At 37.3% G+C, this 19,213-nt stretch overlaps 1 protein-coding gene across 2 annotated transcripts in view; it reads right to left on the bottom strand.

Moving 5' to 3' along the window:
• The window catches only part of LOC105839483 (proteoglycan 4), a 33,649-nt gene extending 15,651 nt beyond the window's left edge, over window positions 1–17,998 (bottom strand). Inside the window, exons 1-2 of one of the 2 annotated variants that reach the window (XM_036283681.1) lie at window positions 16,568–17,998; window positions 12,362–12,611 (exon numbers count right to left, since the gene is read on the bottom strand). The gene's annotated coding sequence lies outside the window, so the exon portion shown is untranslated. Of the gene's footprint in view, window positions 1–2,671; window positions 3,133–12,361; window positions 12,612–16,567 lie in introns of those variants that run through there. The other variant, XM_036283680.1, reaches the window with a different exon arrangement.
• Between the last annotated feature and the right edge of the window lie 1,215 nt (window positions 17,999–19,213).

Below are 19,213 nucleotides of genomic sequence, written 5' to 3'. Positions count from 1 at the left end.
TATTCTTTATATTTTCAGGTGAAGAATGTATTTTTTTCTTTCATATGTATATATTTTAACTTAAAAAAAAAGTTAATAAGTTAAAGTTATGTTTTAAACATTAATCCATTTAAAATTAACACCCTGAAAATTTATAATAAAAAATATAAAACAAAAAGATTATTATTTACCATGTTTATAATAACTGTATTATTTTAAAAGTATAAATTTAATAAACAAAAATTAAACAAATATTTCAATTTTTTATTTAATCATTTGAATAAAGTCGATAGTTTTTGTCCTTCTAATGAACAGAACCGTACAGTTGCGTTGTACGCAACAATAATTGTTATTATTCATGCGCTTTTTATTTACGCACTGACTATTTTCAGTGGCAACCACGGTAGCAATTTTGCGTATACATTGTAGCGTAAAAAGACGCAAATGCACTTACGAGGAAATAGTCCCCTCCTCTCTATATTCAATTCAATTTGTTAACGAGCAATTTTTAATGTACAAGATAATAAATTAACAGATTATAACAAATAAAAAAAATGCCAACACAAAATTTTTTGCAACTTACATTAATTAATTAAACTTATTAAACGTATAAGCAAAAGATTACTTCCTTAAAACCAGATATCCTTACAAATATTATCAATAGAAGATGATATTCTCTTAAATAAAAAAGAAAAACAGAAATAGTTCAAAACGTATCGACCTTCAAGTCGACGATCTGATAAAAGGAATCATCGAAGATTATTCATAATATTTTCGGGATTCGCTGCAAGAATGAGATCCTCGTTTCCGGAACGCTGAACGCCAGCGGAAAAGATCGCGCGCCATAAAGACACGCTATTTAACAAACAGATTTGCGCTCTAACGAGCGTCGAACATCTATCGCCGCTAGAATTAGATCACGGCGGATAAGAAACGAAACAAGGCAGAACGATCGGCCCGAGAGCCACGTCTTCGGATCATTCGGGTCAGTAAAATCGCATTAATTTCAACGCGACCAGATCGAATCTTATTCAAAGGGGTAGATAAGCTGTTTGCGTTCTGGAAATCGGATACGCCTCCACCGTGACGATTTCGCGCAATAGACGTTTTACACGCAAAAGTGCCTCTTATCGATCTTTAACTTAACTCATTAACAACAATAATGCCTGCTACTTCATTATCGCGGAAGATGCAGCAGGCTAACTTCTTATCGGCGTGATGCTTTCGTTGTGAGAAATAACCTCATTGAAGCGTGAAATACTAAATAATTCAATGACAGAGAAATAGAGAGAGAAAAAGAGAAAAAATCTATACAAATTGAAAATTAAAAGTATTCATATGTAAGAGAAACGTAACAATCATTTTCTCTTTTCTTCGTACGTAAGAGTTTAATCTTTTGCCGGAAAATATTGATAAATTTGAAAAATTTTTTTAATAAAGTATTCTCTGTAGAACACAAAATAGAAAGTCACGTTACCCTCTTTTTCCCCTTTTCTCTACCTCCTTGAAAATATCAGTTTGTTTTAATAAAAGCAATTTCATATCTTATAAATTATAATATAATTTTTTTAAAATTTAGAAATAATTAAACTGTACAAATATAAAAAAAAAAGATTTTAATTTTAGAATCAAAAAAACTGGAGTTAATAAGAAGTTTAAACTTTAATGATGAAACAATCCCAAAGATTAAAAATTGTTTAATTTTATATTTATTTGGAATCTTGCCGTTTTTAACGTTTAATTCGGTAGAAATAAGGGTCAACTGGCATATTAAAATAATCTGTGCATTCATTTGCAGATCTCTTTTGGAGCGTGGCGTATAAATTCCAAAAGTGCTCCTATTACCTTTAATCATCTAATGAGACAATGTAGTAAGATCCGTGCAACACGATTCAACAAGTGTAACATAACGTAATGGGGCAAAAAAAGAGAAACAGGAAGAAAAGCAGCAAGATCTTCACGAGGAAATGACTGCAGGTTGCAATGCAATGAAATAGATACAGTATCATTTATCAGCGGTATCACATCTCGAACCTGAGCCATGCGATGCTCCTGTTCGTTTTTGTATACTCCAACATACACTGTAATATCACTCATTTACATTTCTCAACAAGATGATATCTTTGCGCATTCATTAAAATTTATAACCGTTACATAATTATAAATGCGGAAATTTATTTTTAATGAATTCCGTTATTTTCGTGTTATACTTTTCAAAAATTTTTATAATACCGTAATATCGCATTTAATATAGTTAATATGCGTTCAGGCAGTTGCATGTTAAAGTGCAATTAATATCTTTCCAAGAAGTTTATTAAGCAGACCAATGCACAAGCCGACAAACGCAGATGAAACTTTTAATTGATAATAATCAACAATCAACAAGAATCAACAGTTGAAAAAAATTAAAAAAAGTATAAATCAAAATAATTATTATATAAAGATGTTGTGAATATTACACTTTAAATATCATATAACATTTTCTCTTTTATTAGTTGGATATTCTCATGTAGATTTTTTAAAAGAAAGAATAAACCAATTGTACGTAGTCTTTGAAATTTTAATTATGTTCAAAATGTGATTAATTAAAAAAAAATCACCGATAAAAACAAATATTGTAATAAATTCACATGATTGAATAAATCAAGTGGGCCACTTAACAGTATTTGATCAGAAGGGATTGAGGTCTTACCTATGTCACGATTAATTTGGATGGGGCATCAGATTCACTTCAAACGCGATCTCTACACACACCCGACCGGTTACGCGAAACGCACGATCGCGAGAATACGTGAAACGGCTTTAACGGCGCACCACCGAACTCGCCCGAAGCCGCGCGCGCGTTTACCTCTACGACGACCACCTGTTCAGAAAAAAAAGAAGAAGTATCACCGGAGGAAGTACAAACGCCCGGAATGAATCCGACTTCGGAATCCGACCGGGTTTACCGCGATATTCGAAAATTCGCGACGTCGCGACACCGGACGCGAGGCGGACTGAAGCGAGGAAGAAGAAGAAGAAGAAGAAGAAGAAGAAGAAGACGAGTGCCGGGAGACGCGCGTGTGTCGACTATCCGGACGATCTTTCGACAATGGTGCACGGCTGACTGGCTGTCCGACAAGTCGTGCTCGCGCTACCCAGGTTGGAGAAGGTTGGAGAAGGTCCGTAGCGGGCCGAGGAAGAGGGTACACGGTGCACGCGCGCTCGCCTGGCCGTGAGGAGGCGAGCCGAACGAAGGTGGAGCGCGCGTGGCCGGTGCGCGCGGGCCTTAGGACCCGTTATACCCGACGGTGCTACGAGATCCGCCCGAGTTGAACAACCTTCGCCCGTCGCGCGTCGTCGTTGCCGCCAGATACAAGTATACAACGTGCGTATGCTAAGCGAGCGCGAGCGAGAGAGGCTGCTCTTCCCGCTGCCGCCGCCAACGACGACGATCGATGCGCGAAGTGGGTGAACTTGACATACGGTGCACATGGGCGATACGGTATCTCTCGAATGTTCGAGAGTGGTCCCGTATCCCGGGGTGAGGGGGGAGGGTTCGTTTTCGAACGATTCGTTTCCTGCGAAAATTAAACCGGGGTGCACTTTGAAGATGAATGCTCGAAGAAGCACTCCGGGGATTTAAATCCAGTCAAACGACATAGTTTCTTAACATTTCTTCACCGTTATGGTTTCAATCTGAAATGACGTAATATAAAATTATAGAGAGTTATATCCACAAAATAATATTATGTAATACAAGAAATTACAAATGCGAAAACAAGATCTTTTTAAGAGAATTAAAATTCTATTTTCATACAATAAACTTTGCGAGCGAAGTAGTAGTTTCGGATATAGGGTCGTAATTCTGAGAGAATATAATATTTGGAGCAAATCGTGAAATGAGTAAAAGACGATCTGATTTAAATAAATCGGGCATAACGTAATTGCGGGCGAAATCGCACTAGATCAGGAAGCGATATTCGCATTAGATCAGGAAGAAAAGTGAATAGCCGAACTTTCACGAGTGTGGATGCTGATATCGGTATCAGTATCTATGCGCGCCCGTGAAAGTTATAATATTATTCGCTTCGTTGTTACGATGCAATAAGCAGCGCAGTGCTCCAGATAGAATTGACGTAATGCGTCTACATTTTCTTGGCTGAAAAATATTTGTTAACATTTCCGTTACAATATTGAGCAAAATAAAAACTGGCATTTTTAGATTGAAATTTCATATTTTGGATATTGATATATAAATTAAATTATTTTTCGGAAGTCTCCCAATTTTTTTACTATTTTTATGTAAAAATATATTATAATGGTTTTTAACAATATAATGATTTAATTGACATTAAAAATATCGAGATAATTAAAAAATGAAGAAGTTGCTTTTCCTCTTGTCCGTTTAGAAATTTTCTTCATCGTGGTCATGATAACAGTAAATTATTTAAATATAAATAATTGCCTTTTATAAAAATTTGTACACAGTTCAGACACGAATAACGTTCCCAACAAGAGTCGAGCAATAAAAACTACTGTTAGTTAATAATGCCGAGCAACCTTGTTCCAGTCCATCTTTTACATCCTGCGATACATTCTGACAGCATGATGAAGGGTTCGCACCATCGGTGATGAGGCGATGCGTGATACTAACTGACGGTTCATTCAGGAAGTAGTTTTTCCCCCGAGTACGTCGGGAATGCAAGCGGGTGTCGATTGGGAGAGGAGCACATTCCAGACGGCAGATTCCGAGATTGAAAAACAGTAAACGATACTCCACGACACGGGAGGAATTCGACGTGAGAAGAGAATCAACGGGCGAGGGAGAACATCTCCCGATCGACAAAGGCACCGTGGACCTGTTCTTAATGACGTCCCGGCGATTTCCAGTACGTACCAGTGATCCACTTATCGCGCCGCATAATCATTCGATTCCTCTTGATGTTCGCGGAAAAACCTCGCTTCCGCGCAAACGCGGCTCCGAAGTTGGCTCTATCTCACGGTAACTTTTGCAAAAAAATTCACGATAACACTCGCTCGTGTAATCATAAACGGGCTTTTTCTTCGCAGCAACGACGGAAAAAAAAAATCCGAACGCGTTAACTCAGTCAGTAAGGATATGCTGAATTACGAGTTAAGTGGTTCAACCACCATCTGCGGTCTTGAAGTGGAATAATAAGCAGAGAAAGGACAAGTCATGGCATTTAGCGGAAAAGAGCTGCTCGTAAATCTTCCCTCATTTTTCTTCACTTACTCCTAACGTGTATACGTATGATTATAATTCAGAAAGTAATTTTAATAAGAAAATACCCATTGAGCGCCTCGCGACTCCGCCAGTCATCCCCTTGTGCCAGAAAATCCTGAAGTAAAACACAAAATATTTCTTCCAAACACAGGAGACAATTCCGTTAGATTAATCTAAAAAAAAGTAAGAAATGGAAACTGATTTGGCGAGTTGATCAACAATAAATAACAGATAGATTTTTTTTGTCAAAGCAATTAATTTCTCAAAATATCTACGTGACTGGCAAAGTCGCGATTTTTTACACAAAGTATATCATGTTATTTCTTTTCTTCATAAATAAAGAGATTGAAGTATATACTGAAGTCTGTCGAAGGTATCAGGTTTAAGAATCAAAAAAAAAAAGATCAAGCCGGACCCGGAAGGTACGTAATAACCGAACGCGCCGGTCGGCTGTCCCAGAATTATCCTCCGCCGCCTCGGCTCTTATGTGGGACATAGCGGCACTTCTTGCGGGCTTAGATACCTTCGCCGGCTGACAGCAAGTGGAGTCGCATCGACGTCATCGCCGGAAAACCATTTCTGAATTAATTTCTACGCGAGCGCCGCTCAGACGCGCTAGATTAGTGAATGCCTAGCTGAATGTCCCTCGTGATGGAAAATACGATCACCGATCGATGGCGTATGATAATAATGACGTATGATAATATGAATTGCAAATGTGCGAACAGTTTAATTCATTGCTCTTTGACAAATTAACCGTCGATACGCCACATATAGTTGACGGATGGCGAGGAGCAGTGAAATAATAATACGGTAATTAGAAATTGTAATGATCGAAGCGAATTCATATATTGCCATTGGATTCTCTACTTTTTTGTCGTGACACCATATAGTTTCTTATTAAGTCAGCGAACGTATTATAGTGTGATAAACAATTAATCACGATTGAAAGCTTCGAATGCATGCACGAATGCATTTGGTATTTATGTGGCAATTAATAATTTCCGTATAACTTCCTGGTTGTCCGAAAAACATAAATGGAAACAAATGGATTACTCCTTTCGCTTTCTTTTCTCATAATACTTTAGAGACATCTTATTATTACATTATCAAACTCATCACCCTTGATTATGTTTTCTTTGTCAATATGGACTTGGAGAAATTGCCTGATACTTTCTATTCGAATCATTTTCACCGAACACATTCATCATCATATGCTCATATTGTTAATTAAGTTGTTCAATGGACTTATATAAAGACAATGAGTTATTGTGACAAGGAATCATACCGTAATCTCGTATTTTGATTTACATTTGCTACAGTGTCGTGTAAAAAATAAAACTAACATTTTAATCCTCTCACGTTTGACTTTTTTTGAAAAATGTATGTAAATCATATATTGTTATTATCATTATTCGTTATCGAATTTATTCCATGGAATATCCATAATTTTTATATATTAAACAAAATTTAATTGTGACAAATAAATTTTATTACCCTTATTAATCTTTTTTTTATTACGTGAAAAATTCTTGATTTATTAGATCTTCATTTATATTTTTATTTCTTTTAGGATATAAAAGCATAAACTGGTAACAACAAATTAATACATACAAACGTTCTTCGTTTAAAAAATAAAATAAAAAATATCTTTTTACATAAAATTGTTACATCTTAACCATTCACAAAAATTAAGATAAACAAATTATTTTATATATTTATTATATTGCATTAAGCCAAATATTTTGCAACAACAGCGAATCATCTGGCGTATGGCCTTGCATGGTGTTTCTTCATGGCGTATATAGCGGACCGTTCTGTACACAAGGTCATGGTAGCCGTGAGTAAAGTTCAAGTCGGTACGTAACGACGCGTGACGTTCGCCGCACGTTCCGTGCATTATATCGTATTATTATCTTTTTAAAAAAGGGATGCTGGAGTGAAAAAGCGGTCACCTTTCGAGTGAAAGAATCCAAGAAAATTTTAATTTTCGATTCTATCTTCCTGCTATATTTAAGAAAATTCTTTTAATTTTTAAGGTAGAAATTTATTCCACCAGTAAAATAAGAATCACAAATCTTAAAAAAACTAGATGATAATACATCAATATCTTTTAAACTTGATGCTTTGCGTCCTGATAAAGGATATCTCTCAACAGAAGGAAGAGAGAGAGAGAGAGAGAGAGAGAGAGAGAGAGAGAGAGAGAGAGAGAAAAAAGAACTCTCTTTCAGAATGTGAAAAGTTCAACTGCTGTATAATCATGCAGGAATCATAATTTTGTGCAATTAATTAAAATCCGTAAGTGATTTGTTAATAATTTTTAAATATATCGAAACAACAAATAACCTCTTTACAAATTCTTTACAATGTTTTTAAAATGCTAACAAATACTCAAAGTATTATTAAGTTGCTTGTCAATTTAATCTAATAATAATAGTATTACATAATTTAGTTTGAGCTTTAAAACTGAGTTTTAAGATCGATAAATAATTGGTGCACAATTTGTGTGACCTAGAAATTATATTATTAGGCACTAAGATTCGCTTTGATATAAGCCATTCTTTCACTTATATTTAATAAATTATTTATCTATTGAAACAAATATTTCACATAATTTATTTTATTTTAAGAAAGAATCAAAATCACATGCACATATAAAATTAGGAATTAATTATTTTATGATTCGCGCGCGAACTTATACGTCCGAAATGTGTTACGCATGGTGAATTTCGATTGTATATTTCCGGCCGATCCATCGCATCTCAATTAGTTAACTCGACTACATTAATCGCATCGACACTGCACAGTATGCAGAGTAAATATGTTATTTTCTAATTTTTCGCTTATTAACACAGCATCAAGGATGCGGAACGGATCAGCGCTGAGCTGGGCAACATTGCGTTTAATTAGCAAGTTACTGTCGTAATTAAGTCCGTATCTTAATATCTGTCAGCCGCGTAACATATAATCGGTATTTATACATCGGTGATGTGCTTAAACCCCTCGCCTTTCTATGTTCGTTTGTATTTCTGTACTTTGCGAGACGTCGTATGTGTTAAGCGGATCGTAGGTTGATGGGATCATACTTTTTCAACATTAATTCTCTGTCATGATATATAGTAGAATGCACATCGCGTGCTAGTAAGGTTGGACGATTGATGCCACGTGAAGTATCGTACGATTATCATGTTCTAGTGATTAGTACGCGCGGTCGTAACCGTGTTTTTTGTGTGTAAGTGTTGTGTTAGTACCATAAGTGAAGTAGCAACAACGGAAGATCAAGAGAAGAAGCAAAGGCCTGGAAGATGTCGAGCAACAATGGAACTACAATAGTGATAAATAACTTATTATAATAATTTATTATTCATTATTTTTTACTCGTAAAATTAATAATTTATATATTACTATTTATTTCACTAATTCATGTACGATTTATAAAGAAAATAACTTTCATTTACGATGTTTTATAAAATCTTATATATCTGGATATTATAGCTACATACTTGAAAGATAAATAAAAAATTTTGCGTATAATAACTATTTTTTTAAGATATTAATTATTTTGGATACTGTGCTATTTGGATTTTTTATTTATTTTTACAAAACAATGTAATATTACAACTCGGGTGCATGTATTTTAATCGAAAGCAATAAATTTGTAAATATTATAGATAGATATAATATCTCACGTCACGTCAATCTATTATTTAAAAATGTGTGGAGGTCGATTAATATATAGGCATAGTACAAATTATATCTATGGATGGATAGACAGGTATAGACATCTATAGGCACTTGCAGACTATAGATAAGTAGACATGTCTATACTATGACTATGGATTAATATTTGTAAATATTTGAAATGAATAATAGACTCATCAATTCATTAGGAGATAACGCCGGTATTTATGCCGCAAAAGTCAGACAAAAATAAAAGAAATAAAGGTAATTTGCTCGTAATCATTCTGTTATACACTGTTATATTAGTACGGTGTTGGGATTTCAGTTTTTTATTAATAATATTAATAAAGTAATTTAAATTTACTGTCGTGAATTCAATTTATCATAACTATAATTCAACTGTAATCAATGCTGAGTAGCATTGCTTTCTCTCTCTCTCTCTCTCTCTCTCTCTCGCTCATGATTACTTTCTTTCTCTCTCTCTCTCTGTAGGGAGTGTAAACATTTAATGATTATTTCGTGGTACATAAGTGTAGAGAGCTAATAAAGAATAAAATATACCAAATACAAGTTAGCTCTTGTATTCTTTGTTCTACTTTTGAATTACTATATGTCCTACATTTTTTAATATGCATATAATAAAATGCAAAGACAAAAATGTAGAGATGTCTAAAAATTTTTTCAAACATGATAAAATTAATATTCCACTTTTTAAATTTTCTTAGTAATAAACAATACAAAGTATATTTCTCTAAAATATAGTAATTAATATTAATAAATTAAGTTTTTGTTGTGACATATGTACCACAGTTATCCTACATACGAGAATACATTTGCACAGTGCATAAAATAAAGCTTACTGTTATCGATATAACAATCAGCTTAGTCATTTTACCGGTACATTTCATTGTAAAGACGTCTTCTTTCTTAAGCAGCAACCGAATTGTACAATTCCACTTATTATTACAGGCGTTCATTATAAAACCCACAAATCACTTGAAGTAATTGTCGTGTAATTAATCTTGACACCGTGTTATGATGAACGATCGCTCAGAACCGTAATGCCGATCATATTATCACCATGTTGATCATCGAACTAATAAAGGGTTGCTCGTAATCGGCGAAAAAGAAACGAAAAAGAAAAAACCAGTTGTGGCATCATTTATTCCGGAAGACTACACCGTCGGAATTTCTGATTACGATAAGCGTTAATTCATGGGACGTGTAGATTGTAGATACAAACCGCGGACCGTAAGATAAGATAGAAGAAGCGCACGTGGAATGATCGGATACCGGTATTTAAGCAGAAGCGGTAATTGACACCTCGACTACTGTGACTACCATCGCGTGCGCATATACACACATATAGAATGAGAGAGAAATTTTATATCAATGAATCTCCAAGCATTCAAACATTGAAGCATTTCGACAAAATCGAAACAGCAAAGGAAGATATCGCTTGACATTGACATTCATGAGAAACGTTAATTACATCGATGAGTTTAACTGACTGTTATATGCTTTAGAAGGAAGCATTTTAAAATGTAAAATAAAATAATAAATGCGGCTAATACAATCTTTACTAAATAATAATTATTACATAACTATAATAATATTTTTAACATATTTATTTAAATAAATAAAAGATACTCTTAAGAATGTTTTAATTATACAGTACCAGCTAAAAGTTATTAAATTTTAATTACTGTAGATTTTTTAGATTTCTTCTTTTCTTTCGAATTAATAACAAAAAGTGTTGATCTTAAATATTCAAATTTTGACTCTAAAATCAATTGCAAAGATAAAACAACAAATAAGTAATTTGGCTTATGCAAAAATAATTTTATTTTGCAATTTTTAATAAATAACTTTTAAACACAAATAAAAGTGAATCCAAATAAATCATTGCATATTTATTAAAGTTTTATTAATATATTTAAAACATTTGATTTAATTCATGATGTTCTTTTCTCTCATCAACTTTTTAAATAAGTTTTATAAAACAAAATTTTACATAAGAATTAAAAACAAACAAAAAATTAAATCTTTTAAACTAATAAAAGAATTACATCTAATTTTATATAAATATTCAAACATAATAATAAAATAATCTATAAAATTTTTAATTTTTGGTTTGAAATGCGACACATACATCCTTAAAGTAAACTAGTAAAAATATCATTCATAACAAAAGTGAAAGGATTTCAAGATGAATATTTCTTCTAATTTAATCTTTAATATAAATATTCATACTTAGTATCTCCATTTTATATCTCAACTAATAATACTTTCAATGAAATTTTACTAATTTATAATACAATACTTAATCATTAATGGCTATATATCTTTCAATAATAATTCTGTCAGAGAGTAAAGTACATTTCTAATATACTGTTGATAGAAACACAAAGAATCAAATTTATTGTCAGCCATTAATTTTAAAGCACACAGTAAGTCGCGAAAGTGATCGTTAATTATCGTCGAGTCTAACATCTATTGAAATGGCTTGTTTGTAAACAGTCAGTGCAGTCATCTAACAGTGACTTCCTTCATGAATTTCAAATCAAACGATCCACTTCGTTTCCCATAACGGACTGCTGAATCCTTAATCTTTGCAACTCCGCGTGCTTCTTTCTTTCTGCAGAAGTTTATGCTATATTGACGTTTCTCATACACTAATATAAGCTGAATTTAAATACATAATATTGCTCAAAGATATTTTGCATTTAAATTGAGAAGTAATATATGGGAGCACATGATATATTTGAGATAATTTTGTAAAAATGATTAAAATTATTAAAATCTTGCAGGAACAAAATCCTTTTTTATTTTTATGATGAAATTTTTCCAAACGGATGAATATTTCCAAAGGATCGATACCACATTGAAACCGAAAACACAAAACAATAAAAACCAGGAGAAATTAAAATCGTGAAATCACGAATAAGAAATCAAAACCACGATAAATCAAGAACCACAAAAAGACCAAAAAATATTGGAATAATAAGATGAGCCTTAGAAGTGCATAAAATGTGATGTAAATTTGATGTAAAAACAATTCATCTGGGAAACGCTCTGCATAAATTGCCATATTATTTAGAAGAATTTATGCTGAATATTTCCATCAAGATCAAGATGTTTTCGTTACACTTTTTGGAAAATTCATGTACAATGATTCTCAAAGTGTACCAATATTTATCATATATATTGACCAAATACGTTATTCATAAAATTCCTTTTTAAGTAGAAAACTTTATCTGCTATATTTCTTGTTACAGAAAAGTTTACAAACCTACAGAAGAAAGCAAAATATTTTTAAAATCAATACACTAAAGTTTAAAAAAACTCTAATCTTTATCGGAAACTTTGAAATTTTTTGATTCTTGAAAAAAAATTCTATTTCTAAACCAGAACATTTGATTCACGCAATCAATATTTTATATCTTAAGTTTTTATTAATTACGATTGACTTACCCCTTTTGTATGCTGCGAATTAAGTCACCGATTTTCGTTGGTATTTTCTTGCTGTTTAGCGATTCCCGGGAATGCGGAAAAAGCTCTTAACTTCATATCCCAATTCCTTCCACAGTTACCGATAAGGTAGACTGATTCAGCCGACAAGAAAATAATGATACTGCACGATGATACCGCTGGCAGCTATTTCTCGCATTTCAACGGAACGTTTAAATGGCCAGCAAAGACCATTTGTAGCGAGACGTCAGATCTGAAAGACAAGCATAGCATGAAATATCAGATTGAGAGGCGCTAATGCAGGACGGAAAATGTCGGAAAATATTAACTGTTTGGCAAATAAGATATTTACAATTCCCATGAAAGTCAATTAAGTTTCAGGCACAATGAATAGAATAAGGAACAGGGAACAGGGAATAAGAAAGCAGTTCAATAAGAAACGTTTTACACGTTTTTGTTTATTCCCGTTTCCCGTTTCTTGTTCCATTCATTGTATCTGAGGCTTTATAACGTTAATTGGAAATTTTTCCTCATATGCAAATGTTACATAATTGTATGTAAAATACCGTGATCACAATAAACCTTTAAATTTAAATTTAAAAAATGTGTTGTATTTGATACTTTATTATATTACATATTATATTATATCTTATATAATCTTCCTTAATTCAAGTTAAACGTTTTGTTAACTAAAACAATGATAACAAAATAATAAAAACAATGTTGTTAGATACAGGAAATTGACATAACATATTAGCAGCGTCTTAGTAAAAGTGAATTTTATATATGACAAATATTTCGTTAATATGATTGAAACAGATTGATGAACCTAAAGATTGCAATCTAAGATGATTACTCTTGAAATTCCTGTACCGTAAACTACGCATCTCGTTAGGATTATCGCGCAAATTTTAGCGAGTACCTACAAGGTACCTACGGGTCCACGATTTTTCCAGCCTGTTTCTCGTTTTGGTCGATCCGGGACGCCTCCAGTTCTAAGTGAAATCCCGTTCCTCCTCCGAACGAGAAGATCCAATCTCTCCTTCCACCGTCCGTTTAAGTTTTATTCAGATGCGCGGAGTGGCGCATCGCGATTAACGTCAGGCTGATTTATCGCGCTGCTCAGCGCGAAACCGTGCTACGTCCGTCAACACTTCATCTAATAGTCCCCTTTGAATGACCGGTGTGGGCACAGAAGAACTTAATACCCACGACAAACCGCTTCTCCACGCCTGCCCGCAGGTGTCCCAATAGATTTCACCATAACGCGCGGCTGCAGTTTTCCGTCCGGAAAAGTAAGGCTTGTTCGACGATTATGCACGGCTTACCCCCGTCGTAACCTGTTCCTCCTCTACCGCGCGCGCGTATAATAACGTTGACGAGCGGGAATCTCAGCGTCATTCGCGCAATTTCCTCCGGCCCGCAGTTAATCTCGCGTGTGTCGAGTACCTCGGGTTGATTGCGACGACCAAGATCTTAATGTCGGGCTACCGCTTCGTAGGATAATCGCTCTATCAAGCGACACAACAGATGCGGAACGTGCCGATCTCGAAACGTATTTTTAGCGCGTAATATAGAACGGATGCGCTCGATCTAGAAAGTCTCCCCCTCACACCCTCTCTGGATCCAAATTTCCCATCGAGTCGGAGGTGTTCGCTCGGTGTGACTTTGTCCCCCCCCCCTCGTAATTTCCTCTCGCCAGAAATTCTCTTCGTGCGATCGTAATCGGATTCAGGTCGTTCCGTCGATTTTATCGCAGTATGGCGATAGCCGGCGCGTCAAGATTGAAGTATAATAGAATATCGCGATTGAAGCGTACGATACAGGAGCGAGGCGATGGAGGTTTCCCTCGGCGTTAAATACAATATCAACGGTTTTGCGCGTGCTACAATTATTGTAACTGTTGTTGCGCCTTTGTCGTTTCACACGACTGGCATCGCGCAGCATTCACCGCCGCCTCCACGAGAGGTCATCCGCGTTCCGCGAGCACATTCCCATTCTACTTCGGGGAACGGAAATCCATCTGACGCCTAATTCACTTGGCCTTTTCATCGGAACGTCATTAGACGCCGGCTGCGCCGCGCTTCATCCGCTCGATCCGCTGCGATCTCCGCCGCGTCTCTTTTTCGTCCGCTTCGCCCCCTTCGATCCGCTTTCGCCGCCGTCGCCGCCGTGGCGTTTCTTGCTACCGCCCGAACTGCACGCTTCAGTTCATCGCGTTTACGACGGCACTTCCGGCCGGGCGATCGTCGCTCCAATTTTCCATGTTAAACGCGGAATTTCGCGGATGCGCATTTGCAATTTATGCAAATCGAGATCTACAAATCGAGTGGAGGTTGTCTCTCGCGGAGTGATATCTCCCGCCTCTTTTCCGCGTAAAACGAATTTCCGCAAGAAAAATGACTTCCCTTTCTCTCTCTCTCTCTCTCTCTCTCTCTCTCTCTCTCTCTCTCTCTCTCTCTCTCTCTCTCTCTCTCTCTCTCTCTCTCTCTTTCTCCTCCGCGTGCGCCGGCACGGATTTGTAACTCGACCTTATCGGTATCCTCGATATACGATTATCCTCGATATCCGTGCGACTTTCTCCAAAGATATCTTCGGGCTTCTATTAATTTACATCGCAAACGACCGGGGCGATATTATACTATCTTAGTGCGCTTCTCGAATGCGCCTGGCACACTCTTTGTTAGAATAACGGAAATCTTTGTTAGGCTAACGCACCTTCAGGCGCGATTTACCTGATTATCGTTACATTCTCCGCCTCGACTTGTGCGGCACGCGCCGCTGAATCCAGCCGATGATTTTTAATTCTCCTCGTGGATCTGGGATATATTCTGCCAGACAATCTGACAAAGAGATAAACGAGCTCGTCAGTTCCTGCTCCCTACGATCTCTCTCGATCGTTATATTTTCTCACACAATAAAAACCAGACGGTATTTCTCGAGCTGCTGAAACTCTTCCTCCAAACCGCCGACAAACACGCTTCTTCCGTTAAAAAAGAGATTTCCCTTTAAGCTTAACTTCCCGTGTCGGTTTTATTATTTCGTCGGCGAGAAATCGAAGCGACAGCAATGTTTCACGACTCGTCGTAAACGCGATCTACAAGAGCTCGTATTGGTGACGCCTGAGGCAGAACGAGCTTCGCTCGTCCGCAGGGTAATATAATCCTCGATATCGCGATGATGACCGCCTCTTCCTTGCCTACCCTCTCGCTAATGCTGTGTTAAGTCCACCGTCGACGTCCTCCGCGTACTTTACGAGTCTGCTCGATCGGGACAATTTCTACTCGGCTCTCTCTCTCTCTCTCTCTCTCTCTCTCTCTCTCTCTTTGTTTTTTTTTCTCTCATCTTATACATTTACTCGGACACGGACGTTTATTACTCTCACGGTGTCGACGGCGTTCCCGATCCACCTCTTCCTCTCGTGCTCGGTTTCACGTGCGGCTCACGGTTCTCTCGGAACAGTTACCGATACAACAATTCGTCCCATGCGATCGACACCCGATACTCCTCACCTCCTCGCCTCCCTCGCCCAGCACGTTCCCGATATCCTCTCTATACGGTTTATTTCGCCCTTTCTCCTCGCTCTTACCGGGTTATCCGCCGCCGTTTGCAGCCCACGACGATATGTACCATCTATCTCTCTTATTAATAGCCTGCGCCCGCAGTCAATCGCGCCGCACGTTTCGACCTTCGAACCCGTCACGGATCCTGTTGTTTGCCGCGTTTCGCCTCGTCGCGGTGATCGGGCGTCACAAATTTTCCCTCCGACATAAGGCAAACGACGTGTCTCTCTCCGCTCCTCATTGTCCTGTCACTGGCACTGTCGGCATCGTTGATATGACACCCGGACGGAGTGTCATCAACGAAATTACTCTTCCGCGCTTCTACGTCCATTCATATTCTCGAATGTGTGTATATATATATATATGTTTACGTATGTTCCCGTAACACGTCTTTTTACCTGCGGCTCAAACAAGAATTCAAGATTCAATTTTTACACTCATCGACACGCGATTTAACCCTTTTGCGCGACGTGCTTCCCGTTACTTCCGTGTTCGGCGGAGTTCTCTCTCTCTCTCTCTCTCTCTCTCTCTCTCTCTCTCTCGACAATTTACACGTGGTAGTATTCACGGAGTTTAAAGCTACTGTCATAATTCACATGACAGAAACTATGTAATAAGGATATTATAATATCGAACAATCGCTCACTTCTGGACGGGATTCCCACGATGAGAGATCCTTACGATGATCCTCGTGATCCTCATCATCCTTCTTTCACATTCGCACGGCCGAGGGATTATCGATGATGTAATTGCACTCGCGTACTCCGTTCTTATTCCGATCGGTTTAAGTAATCGGCACTCCGTCCGTCGGAGCACGGAGCCTCTCGCCTTCGTAACATCCACTCGACGAATGCCGGGGTACCAGCCGCCGAGACCAGCCGGGGATAGCTTCTCTTTTGTGGTGTAGACAGGTTTAATTAGTGGGAACGCGGCTCCCTTTTGCCTACATCATTCACGGCCTCGTTCGTTTAGTCTTCCACCACCGTTGTCATTATGCCGACGCGGACACTTTCTGCACGATTTCTTTCTCTCCCTCTCTCCCTCTCTCTCTCTCTCTCTCTCTCTCTCTCTCCCCCCTTCTCTCTCTATCTCCTTCGCACGGTTCATTCAAGGAACAAAAGTCACGTATTATATACTGGCGGTCGAACAATTAGCGTAGCAATCCGCGTTTCCCAGGTAGATGAAACTTAAATGTTATACTTCTCCACATGATGATCTCGAAAATGCGATCCATACATTCCTCCCCGCCGCTTAATCATACGGGTGGTAAATTAATTTTTCTTTTTTTGCGCTCGAGACGCAGCAAGAGCTGACATTACGCGGTTTAAGTACAGGTGTACGTACGAATGAATTAGAACGGAGAAATTAGAATTAGACTTTCTTCTTGCTGTCTCTCAAAGTGCTAAACAGAGGCATCTTCTCCTCGGCATCTCAAACTTGTCCGTCAAGGCTGGGACAGGATAATATTATTATACGGCGCAGGGAAAAAAAATTCTCGGTCACCTAATAGTGTCGAATCGTCCTCGATGAAATTAGTGATTTCCCTTTCGAGCCGAACTTTTCTCCATCCGCGACGGAATGTACGAGGTACTTCACCCTTGTTACCCCGAATGAGTTTTCCCAGTGTTACCAGTGTAACTAAACTTCGCGGATGGTGGAATTGTACTGAGGCTAGATGGTGCCGAGCCGCCCCCGATGTAGCTCCTCCTTGCGCTCGCTGCACAGTCGAGCCATTTAATAGTGGGGATCCGGATCCCTTCTTTCGCGCTGGCCGGCGAGGTCTGCTGGTGTCTCCTCGTGTCCTTACTCCAACGCGATCGTGATCCTTAATGCCAGGAGTGCTCCTCCCTACCGCCTCCTTTATCGCAATCCCTCTCGTTCTCACGAACCACGGTACTACGCTCCGTTCCTGACTTAAGTGCGAATCCGTGTCGGATGAAATGTTCTGTTAACGTCCCTTCCCCAGTTTAGGACTCTCTCCATGTATAATAACTGGGTTTCCTTTAAGCTTAAGAACAATTAAATAATCATTTGGATGTACGAGATAACACGAAACTGCCACAATGAAAAAAGAATTTGGTAGTATAATTTTGTAATACTTACTAAATATTTAGAAAAATTGTTTTTTATTTTTATAACAATTTTATTTTTTCTAAATATTTAGTACGTATTACTAAATTTGGTTATACATACTAATTACTATTTATTTAGAAAAGTAAAATTATTTTTGGTATATTAATCAAATGTTTCACCGAAATTATTTTATTCAATTATTTGATAACTATCACCAAACTTTTTTGATATATATATATATATATATATATATATATATATACATCTTTTGATAACTATTATCTAATAAACTTACAAATTTGTATTTAAAAAATAAATTCTAAATAAAAATTAAACCAATTCTGTTCACGAGCACGAATTGGTGTAGAGCTTCTCTAATAATTGGATTTCCTTGGAAACTCGAAAACAATCACGAATAATTCGCTGATGTGTAATAATAACAGCTGCGTTATGAATGTTACCTGTCATTACTTTCAAGTACTTTCGCAAATTGTAAATCATCGGGCAGTCTGTAATCGTGTTCAATCTTATCCCAGCCACTCTCGGTCGCCACTTCTCCGGTCGTTCTGTGCCCTAGAACGTTACATGGGTGTTATTTGCCATGGGAATTTCTCTTCCAGAGAAAATCACCGTAAAGGTCCCACCTAAAAAAGGGCGTTCTCACGCGAAGCGCAAGCCCGAGTGGTGCTAACGTTGGACATTTTCTAGGACGGTGACCTGGATCTCTGCATATGCCGCGTTCCGCCAGAGCGGAAGCGTTGTCTCGTTTAATACAAGAGGAGTTTCTGTGAAAACGTCTTTCGGGGGTGAGGCGAACCGGAGAAGCGCTGAACACGCAATAGCTATCACGTGTTAAAACGGTAGTGTAATATGGTAATCCTGCGTAATAATTTACGAGGAAACAAACAGTTATTGCAACAGCGTTTGTTAATTGATTTCCATTCATCCCGTTCGTGCTGCCTACAATGTTTACCGCTCACTATCCATAATTTTGCCATAAGTAGACAGAATTATTACAATATCGCACGCAATGGTCACCAAAAGTGGAAGTAAGTTCAGTGCGTATTCAAGAACGGAAAGAAGGGAGGAGAAGAGATCTGAATAACAGTAGTTTATCAACGTAAACATCTTAACGGATCGTGGTGGTAATAGCAATTTTGGTGATTTAAGAGATGCTTTTTAATACGGGAATATATTAATTTCACCACACAAAACAAGG

Source organism: Monomorium pharaonis, chromosome 3 (assembly GCF_013373865.1).
Source record: "Monomorium pharaonis isolate MP-MQ-018 chromosome 3, ASM1337386v2, whole genome shotgun sequence".
Taxonomy (NCBI): domain Eukaryota; kingdom Metazoa; phylum Arthropoda; class Insecta; order Hymenoptera; family Formicidae; genus Monomorium; species Monomorium pharaonis.
The sequence above is the reverse complement of the archived record's forward strand: the minus strand, read 5'-3'. Positions and strand labels throughout refer to the sequence as shown.